Genomic DNA, 17,866 nt, shown 5'->3' on the forward strand with positions numbered 1-17,866 from the left:
TCTTTCACCTTTGATACAAGCGCAACAGCTCGCAAATCGCGATGATTTCGTCGATTTTGGCGAAAACTAAGAGTTATTTCCTCCCCGTTTGATATATTTCGACGTTTAAGCGCTCTTTTCACACTATTTACGCGCGAAATGTAATGCTATTCCATTTTGCACGCCGAATGCTGTACACTCCTTTTTGAAATTCGGAACAAGCCCGTTACAACGTAAAATGCTATTGTCACGCCCCGCGCTCCGCACGTACGGTAACGAAAAACAGAAAGTCACAATATACAAACAACGCGAGTGACAATTCGAACACCCGAAACAAACGCACGGTACAACGAAAATGGAAATACTTTAATAAAAGATTAATTAAACGTAATGATATATATAGAATTAGCATATGAGGGTAAATAACAAATAATAAAATAGAAATAGATATTCTAACGAAGTAGTAAATATAAAGAGTATAGCATAACCTATACCAACTAACAATCAACCTGGAACCAGAACAATTATATCCGACGACAGGAAAATATACTACAATTAATTAGCGAACATGGGATATGCAAATGCAAAACAAATTATTAAATAAAACCAACTAGTAAATCGAATAAGCAGGTAACATCCAGAAATTAAAATAATTATGTACCACATAATAGTAAAAGAGAATAAATGGAACAATAGGAAGATATATTTTAATCAACCAACAAGACAAAGGAGAAATTTATAAAATAATTGAATAAAACTAATTAATAAACTGAATTAATTGCGAAATCATCTGATGGATCCAAAATAAAAATAACAACATACGACATCATGGCGAAGAGGAAATAATTGGGAGAAAAGGGCAAGAATACATGTTATATTTTATTAACAAATACAAGAAATAAATGGATAAATAAAATAACTAAATAAACCTGTTAACAAACCAGGTGACTAGGAATGGTTAACATTTTAATTAAAAAATTATACATTACAAGTTATATATGTATGACATTGACTAGTGCAAATACGATAATTATAGAATTGGACAAGTAACCGTGGTAATTAGGTACTCGAGAAACTAATGACAATGATCCTAGGTTCAATAACGAATCCGCGGTCAACGGGATGATTGATGAATATGCTCGCAAAATCTAAGTCGGACTCTTTGTTGAAACGTAGAATATCCACCGAGCGTACAGACACTAAGTTATTCGCTAATACTGCCTCACGAGAGAATGACTTTCCGTCGCGATGATGCTGCAGAGGAAAACTATGATGGGGTGTGTCTAAGAGATCCTTGGATTCGTCGAGGATAGCCTTCGTTTAGTAGGTGAGGGAAATTGGCGTTGCTGCTAATTGGTCAATCTCCATATCGGTGGTTAGTAAAAGATGCTAGCCGCCCTCGAGGGAAAGTTGCTAGTGGGAGACGCCGTTCGTTGAAAAATAGGTCTCTCCTAACTTCCCGTAGCTGGAACAAAGACTGTTTGTCCGTCTGAACGACTTTAGCCAACTAAATCTTAAGATTTATATCAGGCCCTCAGGCTAGCCTAACATGTACTGCGAAGACGCATCGACATCTGGCAATCATCTTACTCGAAGAATAGGGTCTGCGTGTGGCGAGCCACGGGACAGAAACCGTTGGAATGTTTACTGTCGCGTGCCGTCACAAATATTTCTTTTAAGGACAGCTATAGAATTATGCAATACCTTTGTTATACAAACCCGTGACCGCGGTTACGTTCGGCGACTGGTTGTCGATTTTCTTGCTCCAGAGCAGCTAAAATAGTAATCAGTGTATTTAAATGTAATATATAATGGAATTTATTATATGTATACGGATTTCATACAAATTAACGAATATGTGTTTTCATTTTTATCACTTACCAATTTTCCCAACGAGAGTCATTTCATTAGTATCATTTTCACTAGTGGATCTCTCAGGATTCCCATTTGCAATTTGTATTGCTGCCTGAAATAAATATACTGTACATAAGTATGTATTGCAATTATTCATTATACACAATGTTATATATATTGTTCAGGGTATAAGTTTTTATACTTGCACCTTCAGCAGTTTCATATAACTCCTGGCCTGTTACTTTATTAACATATTCCCAGCCTCGTACTGTTAATAAATAACAACAGCTGGGAGACGAAATTGCGTGCTGTTCCCATGGATCATCTTCTGCTCTCCAACTTCCTATACCAATTCCACAATGGTAACATGTAGTGCAATCATTTATTCCGGTCTAGTAGTAGCCTGCATGGGCTAATTCTTCAATTGTCTGTGTCATATATGTAGGCCATGTTGTGAACGAATTTAATCTGGATTCGTAGCTTCTTAACTCTTTTTAGTCCCAAACGGCTAAGTTCATATGCCGTCGGGTTTCTTGAATATCTTAAAAATCGATGGTCATTAAAATCAAATGCCTTCTGATATTGTAAACCATAAGGACAAGATATATTTCTATTTTTTCGTTTTGTCCGTCGAACTTTAGCAGGATCTGCTCCGATTGGTACATTATTACAATGTTCATTGCGGATAAATCTGCACTCTGGAGAACGCATCTCATGAATTTGCATGGGAATATCAACCACTGACCACTGACTTGCCACCAATTGACATTCAAAGCATCTAACGACATCAAAGTTTCTAGTATAATAGAATTCTGCAGCTGCAAGACTGACAGGGTCAATGAAAGACACAGGCCAATTTCGAAAACTTGAACGCCTTGCTGCTTCAAAACGAAAATCATCATAATATTCTTGAACGTCACGCGATGTGGATGGAACCGGCGGCATTTCTATCGAGAATATCGGTGGCATTGTCGACATCGACGGTATCGGTGATGTTAAATCAATCACCCTTGCTGAAGGTACAGGGGATGGTATATCAACCATAATTTCAGGAAGTACCATGGATGTTGAAGGTACGGCTAACTCAACCGCCGATATTGAATGAACCGACGGATTTGAATCATCTGACAATGTTGAAGGAACAGGCAGTAATTCTTCATCTTCTGTAGATTCTGCATCATGTTCCATGAAATATCGGAAGTTGATTGTAGGAATCATTGTATCCATTTTAATTCTAATTTATTGCGCCTTTAAACCTATTTAAAAGAAAAAGACATTGAAATTGAATCTACTAATTGTAGATGACTTAAGAAATATTATACGTGTACAATCGATCAAACAAAAACGTATTAGAGACAAAATTACGAATATCAGGTGTTCACGAGGTCGCCTAAGGCTTTGAAAATGGCTCTCTGGAAAACGGCTGGTGCATTAATTAATTAAATTAATTAATTCGGCTATTCTCTCACGTACTATTCTTCGCTCTTCCTCGCTAAGCCTGTAAGGGCTTCTTTGCGCGACGACGTTGGGATCAATCAGCCGTATTTCTAACTGGCCCCTACTTACGCGATTACGCGGGAAACCCGTAAAGAATGATTCTTTAAATTTTTCGAGAACAGAGATTAATCGATCTTTATTGTTACCAACTACATCAGTGTTGATCTCGTTAATGTTGACCGCATCTTCCGCAACTTTACCACAGGTGTTAATTATCTTTGTTTTACAAATAACGAGGTTATTCTGCGTGATATTTACGTCGAATCGTTGGCTTAAATTCTCGCGACCAATCATGATATCGTATTTTAAGTAATCATCAGCAAGGACATGAAAAATTATCTCCAATGTAAGACCATTAATGCAGACAGTGGACAAAAGACAGTGGAGTGAAGACGATTACCAAAAGCCGCCGTGGTTTCGCCCTTCAGTGGTGGTTCATTGAACATCCTCATTAGCGCTGAGGTTGCCGTCTCCGTGCCACCATAACGCGCAAGAAAATGTCCCGTAAATTTTATCCAAGTAAAACCACTGACCGGAACATGGATAAGCCACTGTGCTGCTGTACCCTCTAGAGCACGACTTATAGTGAGATATATCTCGTCGTCTTGTAGAGGTCTTTTCTCCATAATTACACTAACAGTCGCGCACCACGCAGCTGGGTCGGCACCCGCGATTTCGGGGTTAAAACGCGGTAGCGAAAATTTTTCGGGTTTTACACTCGGTTCCTGCTCCCTCGGTTTTAGCGCTATCGTCTAAATTAACTCGTGCATAAGGGCCATCTGCTCTTGTATCACTATAAGCGGTTCTGATCCCACTTCTGATGTCGGGTTAGGGTTAGAATTTTTGGCGCGTAACAACTCTTCGCGTGAATTAGCCATTGTTTTACACAGCCGAGATGATATTTACTCTCGCTCCATTTTACGCTCCGAATGAAATGCAAGACACTTTTACCGTCAAAACAAGCCTAACTGTTCGCAAATCGCGATTATTTCATCGATTATGACGGAAACTCACCGTCATTTCTTTTCCGTTTGAGATATTTCGACGTTTAAGCGCTCTTTTCAGTCCGTTTTACACGCCGAATGTAATGCACGCACGTTTCACTGTCGACACAAGCACAACAGCTGGTATCGCGATGATTTCGTCGATTTTGACGAAAATTAAGCGTTACATCCTTACGATTTCACATCTTTCGACGCTTAAGCACTCCATTCACTTCATTTTACGCGACGAATGTAATGCACGCCCGTTTCACCTTTGAAACCAGACAAAGAGCTCGCAAATCGCGATGATAACGTCGATATTGTCGAAAACTAACAGTTATTTCCTTCCTGTTTGAGATATTTCTACGTTTAAGCGATCTTTTCATTCTATTTTTCGCGCCGAATGTAATGCACGCCTCTTTCACCGTCGAAACAAGTTCAACAGCTCGAAACTAGCGATGATTTCGTCGATTTTGCCGAAAATTAACCGTAATTTCTATCCCGTTTGAGATATTTCGACGCTCAAGCGCTCTCTTGACTCCATTTTACTCTCCAAATGTAATGCGCGCACGATTCACCGTAGACACAAGCCCAAAAGCTCGCAAATCGCGATGATTTCGTCGATTTTGAAGTGTTATTTCCTTCCCGTTTGGTATATTTCGACGTTTAAGTGCACGTTTCACTCCATTATACGTGCAGAATGTAATGCACGCACGTTTCACCGTCGGAACAAGCCTAAGAGCTCGCAAATCGCGGTGATTTCGTCAATTTTGAAGAAAACTAACCGTCATTTCCTTGTATGTAATATAAAAAATGTAATATAAAAAATTATATATTACAAGTTATATATGTATGTCGGGTTTACATTAGAATTAGGGTTAGGGGCATGACATTGACTAGTGCAAATACGATAATTATAGAATTGGACAAGTAACCGTGGTAATTAGGTACTCGAGAAACTAATGACAATGATCCTAGGTTCAATAACGAATCCGCGGTCAACGGGATGATAGATGAATATGCTCGCAAGATCTAAGTCGGACTCTTTGTTGAAACGTAGAATATCCACCGAGCGTACAGACACTAAGTTATTCGCTAATACTGCCTCACGAGAGAATGACTTTCCGTCGCGATGATGCTGCAGAGGAAAACTATGATGGGGTGTGTCTAAGAGATCCTTGGATTCGTCGAGGATAGCCTTCGTTTAGTAGGTGAGGGAAATTGGCGTTGCTGCTAATTGGTCAATCTCCATATCGGTGGTTAGAAAACGATGCTAGCCGCCCTCGAGGGAAAGTTGCTAGTGGGAGACGCCGTTCGTTGAAAAATAGTTCTCTCCTATCTTCCCGTAGCTGGGACAAAGATTGTTTGTCTGTCTGATGGACTTTAGCCAACTAAATCTTAAGATTTGTATCAGGCCCTCAGGCTAGCCTAACATGTACTGCGAAGACGCATCGACATCTGGCAATCATCTTACTCGAAGAATAGGGTCTGCGTGTGACGAGCCACGGGACACAAACCGTTGGAATGTTTACTGTCGCGTGCCGTCACTAATATTTCTTTTAAGGAGAGCTATAGAATTATTCCGTACCTTTGTTAGTCAAACCCGTGACCGCGGTTACGTTCGGCGACTGGTTGTCGCCTCGATCCCAAGCTCATTATCACAAATCTCGAACAAATACAACCGGATTGATTGACGGCAATTGTTTAATTACGCCTATAATAAAATCTAGATTACGGTGTTAAGGGATTTTCCCGAAGTTCCAAAGGGAAACCTCCGATGTCCTTTCATCAACGACATATATATTATTTTGATTAGGAAAATTATATTTCGATAAATTATATTAGATTTTGAGGAAATCAATTTTAATAAATAGTAATAGGAGTCAACCGACCATAGTTAAATGCTAAGATCAAGTGATTGGAATTTTGTACTTTGTGCCATCTTTTGACATACACAATAACTGCGTAGTTTAGTAAAGAAAGTAAAGGGTGTATTGAGACAAAATTTCATAACTTTTTGTTGAAGTGGTCACCACTTATAAGAAAACTCTACATCTGGTCTTTTTAGTTTCTCAAGCACTGAAGCCATCGACAGCGCGTAGACAAAAGACTGCGACGAAGTCAGACCATAAACAGTAGACAGACGACGTTGGCTTCGGGGTTTTCAGTTATTGGGTAACACAGCTAGCGTGCGGATCTGGACCAGCTCAAATTGTATTCTTATTTATAATTACACTTTTATTTAAATATATTTTCTGCCTTACAATTTATCCACTAGTTTTCTCTGATTACAAACCGAATAACCTCAACAGGTTATGGGCCCAGAGCTGTAACTTGCAAGGCAGCAACGTAAAGTGAATAAATTGTTAAAGTGTTGTGCTTAGTAAAGTAAGGGATAGTGCTAAAATGGAATCAGCAAGTGCGAAGATCGAGATGTTACGCGGCGAAGAAAACTGGCTCCAGTGGCGTTTTGTTATGCGTACACTTTTGGAGGAAGATGACGACCTGATCAACGTGTGTGAAAGGAATCTGTGTCATCCAGGTAACAGCGCGGAGAAAGAAATCGCTCGTGAAAGATTTTTGAAAGCAGATCGGTTAGCGAGAAAATTAATCGTGATTTCAGTAGGAAAGAAACCGTTGGATCTTCCTTTATGTTGCAGAACAGCACATGTAATGTGGAAAAAGTTGAATACAGTATATGACATGAAGTCAGATGAGAATCTAAATATGGTCCAGAAGCAGTTCTTCGATTTTAAATGGGAAGAATCTGAAAATGTCGCCTACAACCTGTCAAAGTTGGAAGTGATAGCGGCGAAGATGAAAGCCCTTGGGAGTGAAATTGGCGAGAAAATGCTGATAACACGCATTTTATCGGTGTTACCAAACAAATTTGACCATTTTCACAGTGCGTGGGATTCGGTGGAAGAAGGAAAGAATACCCTAGACAGGCTTAGTACCAGGCTGATAACAGAAGAAACCAGATGGAAGAAAGACGACCAGGAAACATCGGTGGCGCTGGTAACAAAGAGTAACAATTATAAAAGGGAACAGCAGAAACAGTCAAGCAAATGTGAATACGAGAAACAAGGACCAAGCTGCTTCAATTGTGGAAAAGTTGGCCATCTAAAGAAGGATTGCTTTAGATTTTTTATATGCAAAAGGAAAGGCCACACCAGTAAAAATTGTTTTAAAAATAATAAAAGAAGCAACAGTAGAAACAACCAGGAACCTAGAAATCAAAATCATACAAGCGGCAAACCCTGATGTTTGGATAATCGACTCAGGAGCTACGGATCACATGACAGGACGACGGGAATGGTTCAACGTCTTCGAAGAATTCGATAACACGGTGAAGATAGAGATCGGCTTACGTTCATGAATGCGTGCGGCAAAGGAACAATCAAAGTAGAGACTTTTGTGGACGGCAAATGGGTAACATGTACAATGAACGATGTTCTGTACGTACCAGGTATGAAAAGAAACCTATTTTCCATTAGATCTGTTGCGAGAAGGGGCATAGATTTCTGTGTTTTAAAGGAAGGGACCAATTGTATGTTTTTACAAAACCAGAAAATAATAGCAAAAGGTTCTGTTATCGAAAATTTGTATAAAATAGTTATGCGAGTTATCATACCGTCAGTTTGTAATTTTAGCAATAGAGCAAAGTCAAACGCGGACACATTGCAGTTATGACACGAACGGCTATGTCCTCAAAACAACAGACATGTTAAAGAGTTTTTAAAGAATTCGAATATGAAAGTCGTGGAGGATAGTAGCTTTTTCTGTGAAGGTTGAGCGTACGGGAAACAGCATAGATCGAGTTTTCATGAGAAAATCAATCGTGCGAATAAACCTCGCGAAATTATTTATACGGATGTATGTGGACCTATACAAGTCGAGTCATTAGGCAAGAAATTGTATTTTCTTACATTTAATGATGATTTTTCAAAATTCACAAAGATTTACTTCTTACGACATAGGTCAGAAGTAATCGAAAAATTAAAAACTTTTTGCCTGGAAGTTGAGAATCAATTCAACGATAAGATTAAAGAAATTCATAGTGATGGAGGGAAAGAATTCAAAAATAAAGAAGTTAAAGAATTTTTAAGAAGTCAGGGAATTAGGCACACAATTAACGTCCCATACACTCCTGAACAGAATGGTGTCGCAGAATGGGAAAATAGAACAATAGTAGAGGCAGGCCGATCGATGCTATATTCGAAACCAAATCTACCGCTGTTTTTATGGGCCGAAGCCATGAACACAGCAGTACATGTCATAAATAAGACCGGGCCGACGATACAAGACAAGAAAACACCGTATGAACTGTGGTACGGGAAACCGCCAAATTTAGAAAAGTTTAGGGTTTTCGGTACTGAGTGCTTTGCACACATACCTGCGGAGAAGACAAAACTTGACAAAAAGGCGAACAAAGGATATTTGGTAGGCTATCTAGATGACGCACGAGGGTGTCGAGTGTATGCGCCAACAGTAAGAAATGTAATATTAAGCCGTGACGTAATATTTAAGCCCGAACTAGAAAGTGCGAAATTTATTAATTTAAGTTTACCGAAAATTGTCGAGCGCGAAGATATGTGTGCGCAGAGCGATAGAGCATGTACGTATGAAAGTGCACAGAGTGAACACGAAGAACAACCTCCTGGAAATAGCGACAATGTGAGACAATTGAGAGATAGAGCTAAGATCAAACGAACCGATTTTTATGGTAGCCCAGTAACGTACGTAGCGGAAAAATTACCGGTGGATTTTAACGAAGCGATGAGTTCCGAAAAGAAAGAGTTATGGGAAACGGCTATGAACGATGAAATGAAATCGCACCATGAAAATAAGACGTGGATTCTTGTAGAAAAACCTAAAGATCAGAAGGTACTTAGTAATAGGTGGGTTTTAACGGTAAAGCTAAATCCGGACAATTCGGAACGATAAAAAGCGCGACTTGTAATAAAAGGGTGTTCACAAAAAGAAGGCGTAGATTATAAGGAAACCTATAGTCCCGTTGCTCGGTTTGATACAATTAGATTAATGCTCAGTATTGCAGCCAAAAATAATTTACACCTCGGACAGTATGACATTAAAACCGCATTTTTATATGGAGGTCTGAAAGAAGATATTTATATGAAACAACCTAAAGGTTATGATGATGGTACGAATCGCGTTTGTAAATTGCTAAAAAGCCTATATGGCTTAAAGCAGTCTCCAAGAAGTTGAACGGAACGTTTCACAAAATATATTTCAAACTTAAAATTTTATCAGAGTAACGCAGATCCTTGTTTTTATATTTATAGCGAAGACAACAAATTAATGTTGATGACCATATACGTAGACGATGGACTGGTAGCAGCTTCAGACGAATCTCTAATTGATAAATTTTTCGATGATTTAAATAAAGAAATCAAAATTACGAGTTCCAAAGAAGTCAAGAGTTTTCTTGGACTTGAAATTAAAAGATTAAAAGATGGTTCAATATTCATTCATCAGAGTAGATATATCGAAAAAATATTAGAAAAATTTAATATGAATGAGGCAAACAGTGTTTATAGTGGCAATAATGATTGTAACGCACCATACAAAGAAGCCGTAGGGAACTTAATGTTTTTACAAACCGTAAGTAGGCCAGATATTAGTTTTGCAATAAATATAGCGGCGAGACATTTAGAGAATCCAAACCAGTATCAGTGGAAATTAGTCAAACGAATTTTGCGCAACATAAAAGGGACCGCGGACATGGGACTCTTATATACAAAAGCAGGCAGTCTCGAAACCTTTAGCGATGCTGACTATGCAGGCAACAAAGAAACAAGAAAGTCGACATCAGGCGTTGTATGTAAGTATGCGAATGCGGCCATCACATGGCAATGTAAGCGACAACAATGTATCTCTACTGCTCTATCTACGACCGAAGCTGAGTATGTCAGTGCAGCCTCAAGAGCGAAAGAAATTATGTGGCTAAAGAAAATATTTCTTGAATGTAAAATAGAGATCCTTAAGTATATGCTATGTAGAAAATACTAGTGCCGTCAAATTAATTAAGAATCCAGAATTCCATCAAAGAAGTAAGCATATTGACGTAAGATATCATTTCTTGCGAGATTTATACAATAGAGGCGAAATTGATGTAACGTATGTAACAAGCGAAGAGCAACTGGCAGATATATGTACAAAGGCGTTGCCAAAACCAAGATTTGAATATTTAAGACAAAAGTTAGGTTTGAAAAATAAAAAGGATATTAAGAGGTAATTGTTTGTAGGCATGTAGAGTTTTTAGGGAGGGTGTCGAAGTGGTTATCACTTCTAAAAAAAAAAAAAAAAAAAAAAAAAGGAAAAACTCTACACGATCTGTTTAGTCTTCCAGAATTCTTTTTGTAATAAATTAATTTGAATGAAAAAGAGAAAGGCGTCTGGCAAATGTACTTGTGGAGGCATCGACAAATTGATTTTCAGATATTTACGACAAGAGTTAGAAAAATATTAAGAGATAATTTGTAAATTTGAGATAATTGTTTGTGGAGATGTAGAGTTTTAGGGAGGGTGTTGAAGCGGTCACCACTTATAAGAAAACTCTACATCTGGTCTTTTTAGTTTCTCAAGCACTGAAGCCATCGACAGCGCGTAGACAAAAGACTGCGACGAAGTCAGACCATAAACAGTAGACAGGCGACGTTGGCTTTTGGGTTTTCAGTTATTTTGTAACACAGCTAGCGTGCGAATCTGGACCAGCTCAAATTGTATTCTTATTTATAATTACACTTATATTTAAATATATTTTCTGCCTTTCAATTTATCCACTAGTTTTCTCTGATTACACATCGAATAACCTCAACACTTTTGACCATTTCTTTAAATTAAGTGCATGTACATTATTTCATTTGCACATACAAGTACATAATGCATATTTGTTAAAATTAGTTTACTGTCATATAATATGTTTCCCAGGAAAGCTGTTAAAAAATTTGAGAAATGTTGCAAACGTTTACGAACACCTCTAACCTTCCTTTGTTAAGTACGTGGGAGAAAATATTTATATCGTCTTTTGAGAAAAAATTCCGAATGGAATGTAAAGCGAGATTTTTGAACTGCAGAAATGAAAAAAAATGTAAATGTTACAAACGAAAACGGAGAAAATTATTATATAGAATTATTCTATTATTGCGTAGAAAATCATTGAAAAATGTTCAGAGTAATCTTTTTATATTAATTTATAATAAACCAATGCATTTTTCGACATACGACTCTTTTAATCGCAAGTTGCTTTCTTCGACGTTATCGTTTTTCAGATGCTGTTTAAAGCTGTTATTACATTGGTTTGGGTTTTGATATTCAATTGATTCATACAGATTAGTTTTATATGCTGTGTATTTCACCACCTTGTACAGCCATTTACAACACACGGGATACTCAGATAAAGAAGACGTGACGGACGGGGAAAAACAGAAGAGGATGTCAAGCACTTGCACCAACGCTGGATGTAGGAACTAGTGATCATACCAACATGACATTTATCTCAATAAGACGAATGCAGGATGCTGGAGAAAAATAAAGAAAAATTAGAAAAACAAGCGATATGAGAGTAAACGGATACCGTATATACGCCGTTACATTGTACACGAATATAAACAGCTGCCAGAAAATTCAATTATGAGAATGATGGACTCACTTTAGCAATTTCAGTATTGTTATTAACAAAACATAGACATATCGTCTACTTATCGATACTCTTTTGCAGTTGTCAGACAAGAACGTTTCCCTCGTAATTCTTCAAGATATTACTGCTTTTCAAGCTTAGTATATTGCGTTTTGCCAGAATATGTTTATTCTTCGTTTTTACTATCATCTCGTGCATACGCAATTAACACTTTTAATACTTTTAATAAAAGTATTAATATATATATGATATAATAATATGTAATATATATATGATATATATAATATGATATAATATGTATAATGTAAAATAACATAATGCTACAGCGTTTTACTATTCGCATCGCGAGGGAACTTTATCTCAAAATAAATTTAGAATATGATGCAAACGGTTGAATTTTCCTGCAGAAACCCCGAGTCAGATGTTTCACATATTGAAAAACTGCTGAAAACGTCCCATTTGTAAAAATAATTTAATTATAATCTGCGATGATTAATACCGAGGCAGGGTATACGCCAATAGGTGTAGGGTGTCATAAAGTAATGATTACCAAAGACTAATCTGAGTATTTAGACTATACTGTTTACGACAGCAATTATCCTTCTACTAAATATTATACCCACCAGGAAACAGGTGCCGGATTAGGACTCTGGGCCCCTGAAACGAAATAATGTACCGATTAGGATTTGTCGAATATTGCAAATCTGAAGCAGAACGATATGGAGATTCCGGTAAGAATTGTAGGAAGACGATGTCGAACTAGAGATATTACGAAAACTCTATTAGGAGCTAATAGCAAGCATCTATTATCATTCCCCCTTTTATTATATCTGTTAATAATAAATTGTTAATTTTTGTCGTTCTCTTTGGCTCTCTAGGCTCCGTTGCAGTTTTTACTGATATTTTAAACAACGTGTTAATATTGCCAAGTAAAAACGGAGCAAATAAGAACTCCTTCAAAAGCGGCATCATTTTCGAATGTGAGTAAATAAGAGATGTATTTTAACGCTGTACCTAGCGAGCATCGTTTACTTTACACAGTACAGTAAGGGCCGGAGCATCGATGAAATTTGATTGGGCGACAACTTGCCCATTCTGCGCAGTGGGTGTGCCTTATAGTGCATTGAAGGGTTATATTGCTACCGGGTACTGTGGGTAGGGATAAGATTTGTAGAAAACAGGTAGTAGCTTCTCGGTACATACTAGCAGCAAGGTTCAGTATTACACTGATGTCCGAAGAGTTTGTGTGGCTCGTTCGTACGATTGAGCAGTTTTAGTAAATTTAAAAATATAAAATATACAAGAATAAGATATTAAATATTTGTCAAGATTCCATTTGAAGAATTGGAGAGCTGTTGAAGCGGAACGAGAACATCTGATATTCGTAAGTTTTGTCTGTAATACATTTCTGTTTGATCAATTGTACACGAATAATATTTCTTATGTCATCTACAATTAGTAGATTCAATTTCAATGTCTTTTTCTTTTAAATAGGTTTAAAGGCGCAATAAATTACAATTAAAATGGATGCAATGATTCCTACAATCAACTTCCGATATTTGATGGAACATAATACAGAATCTTCAGAAGATGAAGAATTACTGGCTGTTCCTTCGACATTGTCAGATGATTCAAATCCGTCGGTTCATTCAATATCGGCGGTTGAGTTAGCCGTACCTTCAACATCCATGGTACTTCCAGAAATTATGGTTGATATACCATCCCCTGAACCTTCAGCAAGGGTGATTGATTTAACATCACCGATACCGTCGACGTCGACAATGCCACAGATATTCTCGATAGAAATGCCGCGTGACGTTCAAGAAAATTATGCTGATTTTCGTTTTGAAGCAGTAAGACGTTCGAGTTTTCGAAATTGGCCTGTATCTTTCATTGACCCTGTCAGTCTTGCAGCTGCAGGATTCTACTATACAGGCGAGGCGGATATCGTAAGGTGCTTTGAATGTCAATTGCTGGCAAGTCAGTGGTCTGTGGGTGATATTCCCATGCAAATTCATGAGATGCGTTCTCCAGAGTGCAGATTTATCCGCAATGAACATTGTAAAAATGTACCAATGGGAGCAGATCCAGCTAAAGTTCTACGGACAAGACGAAGAAATAGAAATATATCTTGTCCTTATGGTTTACATTATCAGGAGTCATTTGATTTTAATGACCATCGATTTTCACGAAACCCGACGGCATATGATCTCAGCCGTTTGGGACTAAAAGATGTTATGAAAGCAGCAATATTGGAATACGCTACATACGAATCCAGATTAAATTCATTCGCAACATGGCCTACATATATGACACAGACAAGTGAAGAATTAGCCCATGCAGGCTTCTTCTACACCGGAATAAATGATTTCACTACCTGTTACCATTGTGGAATTACTATAGGAAATTGGAGATCGGAAGAGGATCCATGGGAGAGACATATGATTTCGTCTCCCAGCTGTGGTCATTTTTTACCAGTACGGGGCTGGGAATATGTCAATAATGTAACAGGCCAGGAGTTATATGAAACTTCTGCAGAAGTAAGTACAAAAACTTAAAGCCTGAACCATATGTATAATTAATAATTAGAATATATACTTATGTACATTATATTTATTTCAGGCACCAATTGAAATTACAGATGAGAGTCTTGAGAGATCCAATAGTGAAAATGATACTAATGAAATAACTCTCGCTGAGAAAGTAGGTAAGTAATAAAAATAAAAACACAGATTCGTTAATTTGTCTGAAATCCGTATACATATAATAAATTCTATTATATATTGTATTTAAATATACTGTTTACTATTTTAGCTGCTCTGGAGCAAGAAAATCGAGCATTGAAAGATGCTCGTTCGTGTAAAGTTTGCACGGAACGACAAGCGACTATTACGTTCCTACCTTGTGGACATCTAGCTACTTGTCAGTACTGTTCGCCAGCATTCACAACGTGCATCATTTGCCGAAGAGAAGTCAAGGCCGTTACCCGTACATTTTTGACGTAATGCATACACATGTAAAAATTAGCTTATTCATATCTCTTATATAAATATACTTTATAATTGTTTAACAATGACATACACACATTAAGATGTATGGTATCATGTATCGTTAAATTAAGTGTACAAATAGAAACATAATATTAAACTAATCAAATACATTTTTTCTCTATTTTTTTGGCTTTCTTTGTATTTTAAGTGTTACTTAATTAAACATTACTTTGTATTATGTATCTTATTTTATCTGAATAAAGTTAACATTTTCCGCATCTAACTAATTGTTCTTTGTTTTATTCCCCTTATTGTTAGTAAAATGAAATTGTATTACATATATATTTGAAATTGTATTATATATATATATATATATATATATATATATATATATATATATATATATATATATATAAATTTCAAATCATAAGAATCATAGCTTACTTTTTCTTTTATTTATACTTTCTCTGTTTATGCATCGCTTATAATATTCTCTATTTAAAAATAGCTACCGCAGGAAAGGGATCAAAGACTAAAACATTTAATACTGAAGGAGATTTATTGTTAAATGTTTAGAGAAATTGCATCCTTCCAGTCTTCCCAGTTGTGTCCTTCAGCTTTCAGCAGATTCGTTTGGTACCATCTTGCTGCTGTTTTCTCTAAATACATTTTTAAACCTTTTACTTTCTCCTCATCACTTTTCATTTTATATTTTCTGCATTCTTCTTCATACTCTGATATCCAGCCTGTGGCTTCTTGAGTTCCATCAATTTGTTTTATACTAAAGTTTATTTCTTCTCTTTCACGCTTATCTCGTTTTTGGAGAGTTTCTAGAAGTCTTTCCATGTCCAGACTGGACTTCTCGGTTTCCGTCTTTATTTTCCTTGTGGGGGTAATTTCTGCTTCGTCTAGGAACATGTCTTGGAATACGAAGTTTAAGTCTGTATCGATATAAAGCGCTGCTGTCTCGTCATCCATTGTGAGTTTAACATTTCTATACTGGCCTACCTTGGTTAGACTGTTTGCGGCTTTCTTCACTGTTGCTGAACGGAATAATTCCGTCTTCTTATGGATTCTATGCTCTCTAGCTTCTCCCCTTTCGCGTTCTCGTTCATGACGATACGTAAGTTAACTTTCAGCGGCATGGCGTAGCGAAAATCGATTTATAAGGTTCAATTCTAGGATAATTCAGGGATCGATTCTGAAAATCGAGTTTATTGTGAAAATACTTAAATGAAATACAAGGGTAAACAACAATTAATAATTAACAACAATCAATAACAGTAATAATTAAATAAACAACAACCAATTAATAACAGTAAACAATAAATACGAAGTTCTGTGCAATGTCTTCCTGAAAATCGATTTTCAACGACCTGAGCTACCGTTCTTTCTCCGTCAGTCTTCGATGTTTTAAATAATTACTCTTTCTTCTGTGATCTTGTCTATCTCCGATGTTGATCTCTGTCCGTCCGTTTGGGAAATGCGTGTCTCTGAAAATGGCTCTCCGTAAAACAAGGAAAGCCGCTCTGTCCGTGAAACAAAAGAAGTCGTGCTGTCCGTAAAACAGAGAAAGTCCCCTTGTTTATCCGCATTTGAACTCTTAGAGAGTTTACATATATATAACACACATAATTTAATAATATATTTACTTCTTGTTCGAGAAATATAGGCACGTATTGACCTAATCCGTAATGTTTTAGTAAAACAAACATCTTTGCTTCTTCTGAATTTAAAATTGCTCCTCTTGGAGGTGTCCTGTAACGTGGTGGTGTTGGTGTATTTTCTCCAGATACATTTTCATCATTCATATTTGGAGGACTATTTTGTTGGCGCAATGGACTACATTCAGGCACATATTCAAGAGTAGTATCAAGATCTTCTTTGTGTTGAATATTTCAATCTTGTAGCCGAATGGAATACAGTCTTATCTTTGCAAACAATACAGTTAAAATAAAATATCATAATTATTTTGTATATAATATAGAGTAGTAACTAACATACCTCTGCAAAGGTAGTTCGCTTACATTTTTTCTACTTTTTGAACAAGTTAGCATTACTACGCCTTCATCTTCATTTACAAATAATAGTTTATCTTTTATTTCATCTTCTATATTCAAATTAATTTCCTCATTATGTTTATTTTGTATAAAATATATATTTGGAGAAGTAGGTAACAGTTCGATCAGATTGCAAGTCAAGGTGAGTGAAATTAAACTATTCTGAACACTTTCTGAATGATTTGTCTTTAAAGCTAATGCATAAGGTATTAAAAGTTCTTTGCTTTAACATTCTCTATTGTGTCAGAAGCTTCAACTTTAAGAGTAATAGTTCTCCCTGTTAAGGTCTTAACGAAGACCTGCGTGTTCCTAGATCTGGGCAACTGTACAATAAGGCAAAAAGAATATATTAATGTGCAATATCGTGAAAAAACGTGCTGAGGTAGTAAATCCTAAAATAAACATTTTTTAAATATTTTTTTAACTTATAGAAACATTAATCATCTCAAATTTTGTTAAACAAAATGATGGCATCACAGCAGACTATCGGTTATTTGAAAACTCATCTAATATTTTTTTGCATAAATATGGAAGAAACAGCTGTTATACTTATATATATTGAAACATTTTATAGAATAGTGTGGATAGTTGCACACAAGACAATCTAAATTTATTTGATAAAACAGTATACAAAAGCATTCGAAGGACAATTCACAATAGAGAATGTCAAACAATGTACAACACGCGCGTATACACATATTTCTCAAATTATATATTCTATATTCCCTACAATGAAACATTGCAGTTAGGTATTACGGCCGCGTTTGGTGGGAAATAATGATTTTCTTGTGGATTTGTGTGGGTTATAGAATTCTGATAGGAGACTGCGAAAAAAATGAA

This window comes from Bombus flavifrons, unplaced genomic scaffold, assembly GCF_040668555.2.
Source record: "Bombus flavifrons isolate JBK064 unplaced genomic scaffold, iyBomFlav1_principal scaffold0020, whole genome shotgun sequence".
Classification (NCBI taxonomy): domain Eukaryota; kingdom Metazoa; phylum Arthropoda; class Insecta; order Hymenoptera; family Apidae; genus Bombus; species Bombus flavifrons.